Below are 12413 nucleotides of genomic sequence, written 5' to 3'. Positions count from 1 at the left end.
TTTAAAAGCTGGGGATGAGGGCTGAGCCACAGAGACAAGATGGGCCCTAATGAAGACTACTTTGTGTGACTGCAGACAAGTCACATTTTATATTGAATTGAACCTAAAAAGGTTTAATAAAGGAAGAAGTATTTCAGCCTTTTCCGCATCCCATTGGACACAAGTGAACATTGTTGGTCATTGTTGGTCTTGGTCACCGGCAGGCTCCACAAGTGGAATGACATCATGACAAAATTTTCCGGATTCTGCTGTTGCAGTGTCCGAAATCTGGCTTGCCTACTACTTACTTAACTATATACTGTGTACTAATCGTACTACGTACTATTTAGCAAAATGTATGCAGTATGCCAAAATACTACTTTTGGTGCGTTCAAGACAACTGGGAACTCAGAAACAAAATGAGCTCCGACTGGGAAAAATCATGACGTCAGTGATCTTCAGGTCGGAGAAGTCAGGGCCCTAGGATGATGCCTGAGTTTACGACTTGTAATTCCGAGTTGGATGATCGTTCAAAAATATTTTTCCCAGTCAGAGCATGTTCCTTGTTGTCTTGAATGCACCATCAGTTACGGCATCGCAGATTAATCAGAAAGGATCGTCTGTAGCCCCAGTCAGTGACCTTTCACTACAGCGGGAGTGTTGTTGTTTTGGGTTAATGTTAGTTAAGTAGCTAGCTTTGGAGTAAACTTGAGTTAACAGTAGGGTAAGCATGAATAGTGCCTTCAGAAAGTATTCATACCCTTTGACTTATTCCACATTTTGTTGTTACAGCCTAATATCTCACCCATCTTCACAAAAGGCCCCATAATGACAAGGTGAAAACATGTTATTAAACAATTGTGCAAATGTATTGAAATTGAAATACAGAAATCTTATTTACATAAGTAATTACACCCCTCAGTCAATACACCTTTGGCGGTGATTACAGCTGTGACACTTTCTGGGTAAGTCTCTTAAGAGCTTTGCACACCTGGATAGTACAATATTTGCACATGATTCTTTCAAAAAAATGTTAAGCTCTGTCAAGTTGCTTGTTGATCAGTCTTGCCATAGACTTTCAAGATGATTTAAGTCAAAACGGTACCTAGACCATTCTGGAACATTTCAGTGTCATCTTGGTAAGCAGCTCCAGTGTATATTTGGCCTTGTGTTTTTCCTCTGATTTTTGCCTGTTTTTCACTCTATTCTGTTTATTTTTATCTGAAAAAAACTCCCTAGTCCTTGCAGATGACAAGCATACCCATAACATGACGCAGCCACGGACATGTTTGAAAATATGAAGTGGTACTCAGTGATGTATTGGATTTGCCACAAACATAATGCTTTTAATTCAGGACATAAAGTACATTTCTTTGCCACATTTTTTGCAGTTTTATTTTAGTGCCTTATTGTAAACATGATGCATGTTCTAGGCTTCCTTCTTTTCACTCTGTGAAAAGGTTAGTATTGTGGAGTAACTACAATGTTGTTGATCCATCCTCAGTTTTCTCCTATCACAGCCATTAAACTCTTTTAAAAAGTTAGTCTTAATTGGCCTCATAGTGAAATCCCTGAGCGGTTTCCTTCCTCTCCTGTGACTGAGTTGGGAAGGACGCCTGTATCTTTATAATGACTGGGTGTATTGATACACCATCCAAAGTGTAATTCATAACTTCACCATGCTCAAAGGGATATTCAATATCTGCTTTTCCTTTTTTTATCAATGGGCACCCTTTGCGAGTCATTGGAAAACCTCCCAGGTCTTTGTGGTTGAATCTTTGTTTGAAGTTCACTACTCGACTGAGCAACGTTAAGGATTTATGTGTGGGGTACAGAGATGAGGTAGTCATTCAAAAATCATGTTAAACACTATTGCACACAGAGAGAGTCCAGGCAAAGGGCTCGTAATGAGGACGACTTTTCTACTACTCTGAACTGTGTGTGGTGATCTTTCTGGCATCCAGAGCTGCTGAGGCATCACCCAAGTGGGTGCCATACATTGTGAAGGCGAAGTCCAGTGGCTACACGACTCAGGCTGGTTCCCAGAGTAGCTAGCCCTCTACAAGATCATCACCAGACTCCATCAACATCTCCCTTACCATCTTCCTCTGATCAAGCAATGAACTGTCTCATCTTTGGAGGACGCATGCATTCAAAGACTTGGCCTCTATTGGTTGACCTAGCCAACTATAGCTAGGCTACTCATGCTTTTGATGCACTTTGAGATTATGACATTTAAATTATTTATTTATTTATTATTATTATACCAAAGATGGTTTGTTTAGTAGAGCAAAATGCTCTGACGAAGGCCAAGAGACCGACATGTAAACTTCAATAAAAAGTTATACTCTTTTCTTTTAAGTTATTTAATTGTTAGCATGCAACTGCAACAAGATAATTCAGATGTGCATGTTGAAAGTAAAACACACCAACAGTAGATGTACCAATATGCCAAAATATTTTGTTTTATTTTATTTGTATTGACTAACCAGAAACACTTTCCAATGAGAACAGAAATCCACTTGGTGTTCAAAAAAGGACCTTACCAAAAAAATTACAAAATAAACAATGCTATAAATAAAATGCACAATAGTACTTCTTAATCATGGCCTTTAAAATGGCCATAAAGCATGCCTATCTGGCAGTCACCTTTTCCAGCATCCACATTTGGAAGGGAAAGGAGCCTACAGCACCTCATTCCACTTTCAGGATGTGGATGTGGCCACCCCTCCCTCTGTGCTGACTGGAAAAGGATAGCTTTTCGCGTCAAAAATGCTATTTGCAGTACATTTCTCTGGGAAAACTTGCACCTTTCTAACATGTATATCTTCACACTTACATGAATATCCACTGGGCACACGTCATTTCAACGTGGACATTTGGGTAATGTTTGGTTGAGAAGTTGATCAATGAAATGAACCTTTTCACCCACTTAAAGACAGCCAACAGTTATTTAATTTTGGTACTATAGAGTTTGAAAACTATACTAATAATCCACTGGATTTTAAATAACTATTGAAGTGAGGTGTGTTGGTGTTTTGGTAAAATAGGTCAATGTGTGTCAACCTCACTTCAATAGTGCACAGATGTCAGTTCAACATCTAGTTTTGAGTTCCATTTGGTGGAGTTGTCAACATTAATTCAAGACATTTCACCACATCATTGGATATATAAAAAATAAAAAGTCTAAATGTCCTTATGTTGATGACTTTTTCAAAATCCAATCAGTTTTCCACGTTGATTCAAAGTCATTGTTCAAATTGCATGGAAACATTGATTCAATCACTTTTTGCCCAATGGGTAATCCATGAAGTGTTATTAGATGTTTTAGTAGTAGTTTATTTTTATTTCACCTTTATTTAACCAGGTAGGCTAGTTGAGAACACCTTTATTTAACCAGGTAGGCTAGTTGAGAACAAGTTCTCATTTGCAACTGCTACCTGGCCAAGATAAAGCAAAGCAGTGTGACACAGACAACAACACAGAGTTACACATTGAATAAACAATAAACAAGCCAATAACACAATAAACAAATCAATGACGCACTAGAAAACAGAAAGTCAATATACAGTGTGTGCAAAAGGCATGAGGTAGGCAATAAATAGGCCATAGGAGCGAATAATTACAATTTAGCCGATTAACACTGGAGTGATAAATGAGCAGATGATGATGATGTGCAAGTAGAGACACTGGTGTGCAGAAAAGTAAATAAAATAAAAACAGTATGGGGATGAGGTAGGCAGATTGTGTGGGCTATTTACAGATGGACTATGTACAGCTGCAGTGATCGGTTAACTGCTCAGATAGTTGATGTTAAAAGTTGGTGAGGGAAATAAGTCTCCAACTTCAGCGAATATATATTTATTTATTTATTTATTTATTTATTTAATTTTTGTGTGTGTTTTTTTGTGTGTTTTTTGCAATTCGTTCCTGTTACTGGCAGCAGAGAACTGGAAGGAAAGGCAGCCAAATGAGGTGTTGGATTTGGGGATGATCAGTGAGATATACCTGCTGGAACGTGTGCTACGGGTGGGTGTTGTTATCGTGACCAGTGAACTGAGATAAGGCGGAGCTTTACCTAGCATAGACTTATAGATGACCTGGAGCCAGTGGGTCTGGCGACGAATATGTAGCGAGGGCCAGCCGAATAGAGCATACAGGTCGCAGTGGTGGCTGGTATAAGGTGATTTGGTAACAAAACGAATGGCACTGTGATAGACTGCATCCAGTTTGCTGAGTAGAGTGTTGGAAGCTATTTTGTAGATGACCTCGCCGAAGTCTAGGATCGGTAGGATAGTCAGTTTTACTAGGGTAAGTTTGGCGGCGTGCGTGAAGGAGGCTTTGTTACGAAATAGAAAGCCGATTCTAGATTTGATTTTGTATTGGAGATGTTTAATATGAGTCTGGAAGGAGAGTTTACAGTCTAGCCAGACGCCTAGGTATTTATAGTTGTCCACATATTCTAGGTCGGAACCGTCCAGGGTGGTGATGCTAGTTGGGTGGGCGGGTGCGGGCAGCGAACGGTTGAAAAGCATGCATTTGGTTTTTCTAGCGTTTAACAGCAGTTGGAGGCCACGGAAGGAGTGTTGTATGGCATTGAAGCTCGCTTGGAGGTTAGTTAGCACAGTTGCCATTGTGATGTATGCTTCTTTACATTAAAATAAGGATCAGCGCCTGAGCTAAGATTAAGAAAACAAACTGTCACCGAGAACATTTCTGATGCTGCACACGCTTGACCCTGATATGTATAATACATTTTGCACCATGAGTATAATTGCATCTTCCAGATTTAGGGTCTAAACTACCGTTGGCTATTGTCTTTCTGTGGAACAATAAAAACAAATGCTTTTCTGGCATAGGCCTCTGGAAACAAAGACTTACAATAAACCAAAAACATGCACTGTTGGAACAGGCTTTGCTGCTTTAACTCAAGAACTTTCATCCGCTTACTCATTTGCCGTTGCAGGTAGGTTGACATTGCCTGTAGTATTGCCTGTAGTATTTCTGCCATTGTAGCCTTTCAGTCGTCAATACTCACAGCTGCTGTAAAGGGGGAAAACAAATATTCGCTAGAGAAGGTATACAAATGTGTACAATTTCTTGATTTGGACTCCACTGTTCCTATAATGAGGCTGCAAAGGTTGGAGTCCTCAAAGGCCTCATTTCCTTTGTTTTCCATTCATATTAAATTGTTGACTGTATCGAATACTATGTACTTTCAAAACACTTCCGGGTTGGAGCGAGCAGTCGCATACGCACTTCGGTCTGCAGGTAGTATAACTTTTCATTACATTTCATTATAGTACAACGGTTTGATTTGTCTAATCTTAGCAATTTCTTCTTAGCTAGCTACATAGCCGTCTTTGTATCAAAGATAATTGCGTAATTATCGTATTTCGTCGTCCTAACGTAGCCTACACTGCTATCTGCCCAGCAGCTAGCCAGCTAGCTAACGTCCACCGTCTACCGTATAGCAGCACTGTAGTAACTATTACCCTCAACTGAACGACTTGATTAGTGTAGTGTTAGCTTGCTACATAGTTGTCTTTGCTGTCTTCGTATCCAAGATAATTGTGTAGTTTAGAGTGTGTAGTCTTAGAGTGATTATCTTAATTTACCGAGGTTAGCTAGCCAGCTATTTGTCGTCCTTAATGTAGGAGACACTGCTAGCTAGCCAACAGCTAGCCAACGTCTACCGAATAGAACTTAACAACCCGGTCGCATTCCGCCTCGCTCCACAGGTAGTATCACATTTTCATTTCATTTCATTACAGTACAACGGTTTGATTTGTTTGATCGTAGCTAGCTACATAGCTAGCTACATAGCCGTCTCTGTATCAAAGATAATTGTGTAGTCTAGAGCGATTTTCTAGGTTACCTAGCCAGCTATTGTCGTTCTTTTAACGCAACGTAACGTAATCAACACTGCTAGCTAGCCAGCTAGCCCCCGAATCAACAACGCAGCCACTGCCAGCTAGCCTACAAAGTCAACAACGCAGCCACTGCCAGCTAGCCTACTTCAGCAGTACTGTATCATTTTTTTATCATTTTAGTCAATAAGATTCTTGCTACGTAAGCTCAAATTTCTGAACATTCGAGACGTGTAGTCCACTTGTCATTCCAATCTCCTTTGCACTAGCGTAGCCTCTTCTGTAGCCTGTCAACTATGTGCCTGTCTATCCCTGTTCTCTCCTCTCTGCACAGACCATACAAACGCTCCACACCGCGTGGCCGCGGCCACCCTAATCTGGTGGTCCCAGCGCGCACGACCCACGTGGAGTTCCAGGTCTCCGGTAGCCTCTGGAACTGCCGATCTGCGGCCAACAAGGCAGAGTTCATCTCAGCCTATGCCTCCCTCCAGTCCCTCGACTTCTTGGCACTGACGGAAACATGGATCACCACAGATAACACTGCTACTCCTACTGCTCTCTCTTCGTCTGCCCACGTGTTCTCGCACACCCCGAGAGCTTCTGGTCAGCGGGGTGGTGGCACCGGGATCCTCATCTCTCCCAAGTGGTCATTCTCTCTTTCTCCCCTTACCCATCTGTCTATCACCTCCTTTGAATTCCATGCTGTCACAGTTACCAGCCCTTTCAAGCTTAACATCCTTATCATTTATCGCCCTCCAGGTTCCCTCGGAGAGTTCATCAATGAGCTTGATGCCTTGATAAGCTCCTTTCCTGAGGACGGCTCACCTCTCACAGTTCTGGGCGACTTTAACCTCCCCACGTCTACCTTTGACTCATTCCTCTCTGCCTCCTTCTTTCCACTCCTCTCCTCTTTTGACCTCTCCCTCTCACCTTCCCCCCCTACTCACAAGGCAGGCAATACGCTCGACCTCATCTTTACTAGATGCTGTTCTTCCACTAACGTCATTGCAACTCCCCTCCAAGTCTCCGACCACTACCTTGTATCCTTTTCCCTCTCGCTCTCATCCAACACTTCCCACACTGCCCCTACTCGGATGGTATCGCGCCGTCCCAACCTTCGCTCTCTCTCCCCCGCTACTCTCTCCTCTTCCATCCTATCATCTCTTCCCTCTGCTCAAACCTTCTCCAACCTATCTCCTGATTCTGCCTCCTCAACCCTCCTCTCCTCCCTTTCTGCATCCTTTGACTCTCTATGTCCCCTATCCTCCAGGCCGGCTCGGTCCTCCCCTCCCGCTCCGTGGCTCGACGACTCATTGCGAGCTCACAGAACAGGGCTCCGGGCAGCCGAGAGGAAATGGAGGAAAACTCGCCTCCCTGCGGACCTGGCATCCTTTCACTCCCTCCTCTCTACATTTTCCTCTTCTGTCGCTGCTGCTAAAGCCACTTTCTACCACTCTAAATTCCAAGCATCTGCCTCTAACCCTAGGAAGCTCTTTGCCACCTTCTCCTCCCTCCTGAATCCTCCTCCCCCCTCCCTCTCTGCAGACTTCGTCAACCATTTTGAAAAGAAGGTCGACGACATCCGATCCTCGTTTGCTAAGTCAAACGACACCGCTGGTTCTGCTCACACTGCCCTACCCTGTGCTCTGACCTCTTTCTCCCCTCTCTCTCCAGATGAAATCTCGCGTCTTGTGACGGCCGGCCGCCCAACAACCTGCCCGCTTGACCCTATCCCCTCCTCTCTTCTCCAGACCATTTCCGGAGACCTTCTCCCTTACCTCACCTCGCTCATCAACTCATCCCTGACCGCTGGCTACGTCCCTTCCGTCTTCAAGAGAGCGAGAGTTGCACCCCTTCTGAAAAAACCTACACTCGATCCCTCCGATGTCAACAACTACAGACCAGTATCCCTTCTTTCTTTTCTCTCCAAAACTCTTGAACGTGCCGTCCTTGGCCAGCTCTCCCGCTATCTCTCTCAGAATGACCTTCTTGATCCAAATCAGTCAGGTTTCAAGACTAGTCATTCAACTGAGACTGCTCTTCTCTGTATCACGGAGGCGCTCCGCACTGCTAAAGCTAACTCTCTCTCCTCTGCTCTCATCCTTCTAGACCTATCGGCTGCCTTCGATACTGTGAACCATCAGATCCTCCTCTCCACCCTCTCCGAGTTGGGCATCTCCGGCGCGGCCCACGCTTGGATTGCGTCCTACCTGACAGGTCGCTCCTACCAGGTGGCGTGGCGAGAATCCGTCTCCTCATCACGTGCTCTCACCACTGGTGTCCCCCAGGGCTCTGTTCTAGGCCCTCTCCTATTCTCGCTATACACCAAGTCACTTGGCTCTGTCATAACCTCACATGGTCTCTCCTATCATTGCTATGCAGACGACACACAATTAATCTTCTCCTTTCCCCCTTCTGATGACCAGGTGGCGAATCGCATCTCTGCATGTCTGGCAGACATATCAGTGTGGATGACGGATCACCACCTCAAGCTGAACCTCGGCAAGACGGAGCTGCTCTTCCTCCCGGGGAAGGACTGCCCGTTCCATGATCTCGCCATCACGGTTGACAACTCCACTGTGTCCTCCTCCCAGAGCGCTAAGAACCTTGGCGTGATCCTGGACAACACCCTGTCGTTCTCAACTAACATCAAGGCGGTGGCCCGTTCCTGTAGGTTCATGCTCTACAACATCCGCAGAGTACGACCCTGCCTCACACAGGAAGCGGCGCAGGTCCTAATCCAGGCACTTGTCATCTCCCGTCTGGATTACTGCAACTCGCTGTTGGCTGGGCTCCCTGCCTGTGCCATTAAACCCCTACAGCTCATCCAGAACGCCGCAGCCCGTCTGGTGTTCAACCTTCCCAAGTTCTCTCACGTCACCCCGCTCCTCCGCTCTCTCCACTGGCTTCCAGTTGAAGCTCGCATCCGCTACAAGACCATGGTGCTTGCCTACGGAGCTGTGAGGGGAACGGCACCTCAGTACCTCCAGGCTCTGATCAGGCCCTACACCCAAACAAGGGCACTGCGTTCATCCACCTCTGGCCTGCTCGCCTCCCTACCACTGAGGAAGTCCAGTTCCCGCTCAGCCCAGTCAAAACTGTTCGCTGCTTTGGCCCCCCAATGGTGGAACAAACTCCCTCACGACGCCAGGACAGCGGAGTCAATCACCACCTTCCGGAGACACCTGAAACCCCACCTCTTTAAGGAATACCTAGGATAGGATAAAGTAATCCTTCTCACCCCCCTTAAAAGATTTAGATGCACTATTGTAAAGTGGCTGCTCCACTGGATGTCATAAGGTAAATGCACCAATTTGTAAGTCGCTCTGGATAAGAGCGTCTGCTAAATGACTTAAATGTAAATGTAAATGTACTTTACAAGCAACACGCCGTGACCTAATTTAAATGGGAAACTTATGAAAAAATATATTCTAATAAAAATGAAACAAAAGTAGTTTGATTACTTCCAAATATAAACAGCTTAATTTCAATATAATAAAAATTGTTTAAAAATAAATGTCATTCTTGCTTCGGGCATAGGAAAATGGTAGGAGCTTTTGCAGCGCTTTGGTGAGGGGGCTTTTTGGAATTTTATTAAGATCCCCATTAGCTGTTGCAAAAGCTATGACATAATACAGAACATTAATAGACGAGAAAAGTTCCAGGACAGAAATACATACATTTTAAAAAGGCACATGTAGCCTACATATCAATATATACATACAAACTATTTCGGTAAAATAGGGGAGAGGCGTTGTGGCGTGAGGTGTTGCTTTGTTTTTTTAAAACCAGGTTTGCTGTTCATTTGAGCAATATTAGATGGAATGGAGTTCCATGCAACAATAGCTCTATATAATACTGTACGCTTTCTTGAATTTGTTCTGGATTTGTGGACTGTGAAAAGACCCCAGGTGGCATGTCTGGTGGGGTAAGTGTGTGTGTAAGTTGACTATGCAAACAATTTGGTATGGAAAGCTACCACAATGTTTCTTGTAAAAAGAAGTCATGCAGTCAGTCTCTGAACTCGTAGCCAAGAGAGACTGGCATGCATAGAATTTATATCGGCCCTCTGATTACAATGAATAGCCAGACGTGCCTCTCTGTTCTGGGCCAGCTGCAGGCTTAACTCGGTCTTTCCTTGCAGCAGTCGACAACACGATTGGATAATAATCAAGACAAAACTAGAGCCTGCAGGACTTGCTTTTTAGAGTGTGGTGTAAAAAAAGCAGAGGATCTCTTTATTACGGACAGACCTCTCCTCATCTTTACAACCATTGAATGTTTTGACCATGACAGTTTACAATCTAAGGTAACGCCAAGTAATTTAGTCTCCTCAACTTGTTCAACAGCCACACCATTCATTACCAGATTCAGCTGAGGTCTAGAACTGAAGGAATGATCTGTACCAAATGCAATGCTCTTAGTTTTAGAGATGTTCAGGCCAGTTTATTACTGGCCACCCATTCCGAAACAGACCTGCAACTCTTTGTTAAGGGTTTCAGTGACTTCATTAGCTGTAGTTGCTGATGCCTGTATGGTTGAATCATCAGCATACATGGACACACATGCTTTGTTTAATGCCAGAGGCAGGTCATTGGCAAAAATTGAAAAGAGTAGGGGGCCTGGAGAGCTGCCCTGTGGTACACCATACTAACATGTTTGACATCGGAGAAGCTCCATTGAAAAGAAAACAGTACAGCTCCAATCTTATCAATTTGTTTCACCCAATCATCAGTCATTTGTGTCAGTGCAGTACATGTTGAGTACCCTTCTCTATAAGCATGCTGAATGTCTGTTAATTCGTTTACAGATAAATTATTTGGTCAAACACTATTTTTTCCAACTGTTTGTTAACAGCTGGCAGCAAGCTGACAGGTCTGCTGTTAGAACCAGTAAAGGCTGCTTTACCACTCTTGGGTAGCGTAATTACTTTGGCTTCCCTCCATGCCTGAGGACAAAGACTTTCCTCTAGGCTCAGATTTAAGATATGACCGATAGGAGTGGCTATAGAGTCAGCTACCATCCTTAGTAGCTTTCCATCTGTTGTCCAAACCAGGAGGTTTGTCATTATTGATCGAATACAGTAATTTTTCCACCTCTCCCAAACTAACTTTACAAAATTCAAACTTTCAATACTTTTTAATAATTTTTTAACCAGGCTAGTGAGTTAAGAACAAATTCTTATTTACAATGACGGCCTACCCCGGCGATGCTGGGCCCATTGTGCACCGCCCTATGGCACTCCCAATCACAGCCAGATGTGATACAGCCTAGATTTGAGCCAGGGACTGTAGTGACACCTCTTGCAATGAGATGCAGTGCCTTAGACCGCTGCCCCACTCGGGAGCCCTTTTCTTTCATTACTTTTTTAATGCATGAATACGATGGCTCACTGTTTGTTGTTGGCATTTCCTGCCTAAGTTTACCCATTTTGCCAATGAAGTAATCATTAAAATAATTGGCAACATCAAATGCTTTTGTAAGAATACGCCATCTGATTTGATTAATTTGTAGTAAATCAGCCAGTCAGATGTACAGCCAGACTTATTAGCCACTCCTTTTGCCCCATCTCTTTCAACCATACAGTTTTTCAATTCCACATCAATCCATGGAGCCTTAACAGGTGCACGTTTTAAATAATCGGAAGAAGCACTTTCATAAATTCATCAAGTGCAGTGTCTGGATGCTCCTTATTAATCACATCAAACCAACAAATATTTTTAACATCATCCACATAACTCACATCAACATCTATTGTATGATCTCTTATATACTATTTTAGGCCAAGCTTTTGGAACTTTGGCTTTCCCAGATATAGCCTCTATATTGTGATCACTCCATCCAATTGGTACGGATACAGCTTTAGAACAAAGTTCTACAATATTAGTAAAAATGTGGTCAACTCATGTGGTTGATCTTGTTCCTGTAGTGTTTGTAAACTCCCTGGTAAGTTGATTATTAACCTAAACCAGATTACAGGCACTGGTGAGAAGCTTCCTCTTGAGCAGACAGCTTGATGAAAACCAGTCAATATTCAGGTCCCCAAGAAAGTAGACCTCTGTTTACATCACATACACTAGCAAGCATTTCACACATTATTTAGATACTAACTGTTAGCACTTGGTGGCCTATAGCAACACCCCAAAAGAAAAGGCTTTAGATGTGCCAAGTGAACCTGCGATTACAACACTTCAATAACACTTGACATATGATCTTCTCTAAGCATTACAGGGATATGGCTCTGAATATATACAGCAACACCTCCCCCATAAGCATTTGTCTCTTCTATAGATATTATATCCTTGTATTGCTACTGCTGTATCATCAAATGAATGATCTAAGTGAGTCTCAGAAGTGGCTAATATATAAATGTTAGCAAGTTATTGACTGCATGAAGCTTATGTGTAAGGCTACATGTGTTAATATGGGCTATTTTCAGCCCTTTCCTGGGTAACTTATCAGAGATAGACATAATGTGGAAAAGAGCTAACACAGCAAAATAAAACAAATATATACTTTCAGCACTCCATTCATCAATTGGTGTGTGTGTGTGCTGCGGGGTTG

Source organism: Oncorhynchus nerka, linkage group LG27 (genome assembly GCF_034236695.1).
Source record: "Oncorhynchus nerka isolate Pitt River linkage group LG27, Oner_Uvic_2.0, whole genome shotgun sequence".
NCBI lineage: Eukaryota > Metazoa > Chordata > Actinopteri > Salmoniformes > Salmonidae > Oncorhynchus > Oncorhynchus nerka.
Note: the sequence above shows the minus strand (reverse complement) of the source record.